Genomic DNA, 3,879 nt, shown 5'->3' on the forward strand with positions numbered 1-3,879 from the left:
TGTGTGTGAGCGGGGCCGGGGTTTGGTGGACGGATGAGGAACGGGAGGAGGTGTGATGGTTGGACTTGCTCCCACGATGACGTCAGGCTGTTATTCGGGACAAGTCGCGAGGTGTTTCCACTTTGTTTATTCCTCACAAACAAGCACATGAGCGTCAAGCGGCACAGTGCGTAACGTGGCGAAAATGGCTCTAGCGGCCTCGCGCAAGTGCGCAATGATGCGCAATTTTTTCAACTCATGAAGAAAAATGCTAGTATAAGATGCTCAGGAAGTAATATGAAGTCCATCTTAACTCTTGCATAAAACGGATAAATTGTTTTGATATTTCAAGGTGATTATGGGAGAATATATCTTGCTGCATGGCGCCCTCGTGTGGCAGTTCAAAGTATTGACCAGCAGTGGCGCACGAAGTCATGTGATCCAGCAGCTGTCAAACGTCAAATGTGCAGCGCAGTATGCCCGCTAACTTATTTCAAAATAAAAGCTCCATTCACCTCGCATTGAATCTATTACAACTTTTCTAAAGACTGATTTATGCAAGAACAAAACTAATTATTATAAGATAATTTTAATAATGTATGGATTGAGTTCAAATATTATCTTCAATATATCCAATTATATATTCAGGCCCTTTTGTGTCGTGTTTGGTCACATTCTAATTTTCAAATGCATTTTAATTCTAAATGACACATGAGAGTTTCCTAATATTGTGTGAGAGTGGTATCCTGGGATGTTCTACTCTCACTGTGAAGTGGAATTACCCCATAACGACTAGGAATTTTGGAGAGGAATCAACATGAAACTAGTATTTGGTTAGTTCTAATTTTAAAAGGGATTTTATTCTGAAATTACTTACCAGAACATCCTAATATTAACTCAGCGGTATCCTGGGATGGTCGTTAAATCATTAAGACAACTCGTCAAATTGTTTGCGTCAAATTACATTTTATGTTGAAATGCAACATCATATTGTAAAAATATAAGATTAACTAATTATGAAGCATGCAGATTGCCGATGCAAGCCTTCACAGAAAAGACTAAAAATGTTATATGAACATATTTATTTTTTTAATTTAGCCTTTATTTAGTCAGGAGAACCACATTGAGACTAGTATTCTCTTTTACAAGTGTGTCCTGGAGAGCTTTGGGGTGTGTGGGTCTCGCATGTTTTGTGGACCGTCGAGGAAGCCAGCGTACCAGTATATTTGCCATTCTGGATACCTGGTATTTACTTTTTGATTAATTGTTTATTTTACTTAGTTCCTGGTTCAAATTAACTTAAAAAACAACACAGATAATGTATAATAAAGAGACCAGTGCCACTAAAACTAGTGTGTACTTATTGTTTATTTCTCTCACAAGTGTTTGAGCATCTTCCATGATACGCCATGACGCTCCATGTGCTTCATGACGCGATTCAGTTGAGAGTCCAGGTCCAGGGGAGGGTGGAGATGGTGCCAATGACTCATGGTTCAGACCGCAGGGTCACTTGTCCGCTCTTTCACCACAAACACTAAAGTTGAGCAGCAAAGAAAAGAAAAGGAAAATAAAAACCACCAGTGCAAAGCTGACAGCAGAGGCTTCGTCCAGCCCACACATTAAAATATTGAGGGCGTGTAGTAAATCACTGACCAATCAGCAGACAGCTCCTCAAACTCAGACCCGTTCCATGGTCCCCGGCACCCCAACGGAAGGGGAGCGGAAAAGTGGCTGCCTTTGGAGCGGTCCAGTTCACATTCCTGTGGTGACACGCGAACCGGAGCGGTTTAAACTGGTCTAGGCCGGCACTTTTTGTGCGGTGGAAACAGGGCTTTGGATGAACGACTGAAAAAGCCTGGAGTTACTTTAAGGATTCGGGTTTCTCATCACGAGCGTTCGTCCTTGTTCCAAGAGACGTCAGTGGGGAAATCCAACATGGCGGTGTTGCGGGCGCCACCATACTCATTTACAGGTCCCCGCCATCTTCTAATCGCTCAAAGCGGAAGCGTGACCGGAAATGACGCATATGAAGTGACGTTGACATAAGCGACATACAGGAAGTGGACTGAAAACGTAGGGAATTACGTTTACGGAACCGCGGTGGGGGGAGAGGGGCCGATTACGTCATCTTTTTGCGCGAGTTCTTTACTCGAGTTGATAATTCGCTATATTTTGGCAATAGTTAATGATGGACATTATACACATATTTTAGACGACTTTGAGCAACCCCGTCCGATATTTTTTCGGCCGTCATTTCCAAAGAATGATTGTCCAAATGACGGCTGGACCGCTGTCTCAAACTATGAGGAGACGTGAGTCAAAAACACACACAGAATACTGGAAAGTAATTGTGCGATTTATTTCAGCACTCAAACAATTGTGTGTAAATGTCTGCAGAGAGCCTGAAGCGGAGATGACAATGTTGCATGTTCTGGCTGGGGGCGTGGCCAATATTGCGACGTTCTGACTGGGGGCGTGGCTAATGTTGCGTCGCTCTGTTTTGGGGGCGTGGTCTAATTTGCATAGCCTGTTGTTTTTTTTAAAGGGTCAGAGGCCAACGAAAGCCAATTTTCATTAGCCGATTGACACGTTAGCTCTGTCTGCCGTCTAGCGATCACATCGACCCACCAGTGCTTTTTTCATCCAAAGACGATGACAATTCAAATTTTCTGGTTCGAAGACCCCCAGTTAATCCAGGTCATGGGCCCTCTCTACTTCATCCCTGTGTACTGGAGGCCCCAGCCTGCTGAATCGGTCCCACAACACATTCCGTACTGGGGCCCTCAGTACTGGAGCCCAGAGCCCTCTCTGTACTGGGTAAGGCATTTAAAATTTTTATTATTACCTGGAAATACAACTTATGACAATTGTGTTAGGTCGAGGCAGAATTTAGACCAGTATTATGAATGTTTAAATGAACATTTCATGCAGTAGGTAACAGATATAGATTCCATCTACCTCTACTCCATCTACAGTATCCCGAATTAGATCCTCTGAGTTAGCATAACAAAATAAAAACTAATTATTTGGTGCACCTCTGATAATAAGTATGGAACTGTGGCCCGAGACTTTAGTCCAAAAATACTAATACTGGGAGTGTGTCTATAGTAGTAAAGTACCATGTTTTTGTGAAAGAAATTGAAGCCAAAATCTGCTGCGCTAATTAAAACTTTAGAAATGAATGAAACAAAAAAGGCCAAAGTAGACCTTTTCTTTATTGTGAAGAAGAGCGCTGTGACTTCTTCCTCCCGGTGTCCTTCTGTGGACAGTGTCTTTCCTCTCTTTTGTGGTCCTTATTTCTGCTTAGTCCCGTATTTTGGTTTGTTTATTTGTTGGTGTGCAGGAGGCCGAGCAGGAAATGGAGCAGCAGGCTGAGGAGACCACTCCAAGGTCCACTCTCTCTGCGACAGCTCCTGAGTTTGTCCCCGCTGGAGAAACTCTGAGTGATGTAAGAATTTTTTCATTCTTTAAAAAAAAAAAATGTGTATGTCCTTGTCCTTCTTCTGTGTTAGGAATCATTTGACGATGACAGTGACGATAACAGTGACGATGACAAAACCTCACTCAATAACATCGTCACGTACTACCTGAGACACCTCACTTCCTCATCCAGCTCCTTTGACTCAGTTGTTGACGAGATGACATCCATCCTCGACATCTTTGTCACCACCGAAGAGTTGCTTGAGGATCTTGTGGAGCTGATCTACACACAGGTTGGGAGACACTTGCTCTTCATTTAAAGCCTTTTTGGACCACCGTCACAGAAACATGTAACAAGGTGTCATCGTTTTTTTTTTTTTAAATGACATATCCTATAAAACTTGCTCAATGAGGAACAATGTTGATATAACATACACCCACTACTTTCTACTACTTTACTCACATAGAAGCTGGTAATTA

This window comes from Blennius ocellaris, assembly GCF_963422515.1.
Source record: "Blennius ocellaris genome assembly, chromosome: 17".
NCBI classification, from domain to species: Eukaryota; Metazoa; Chordata; class Actinopteri; order Blenniiformes; family Blenniidae; genus Blennius; species Blennius ocellaris.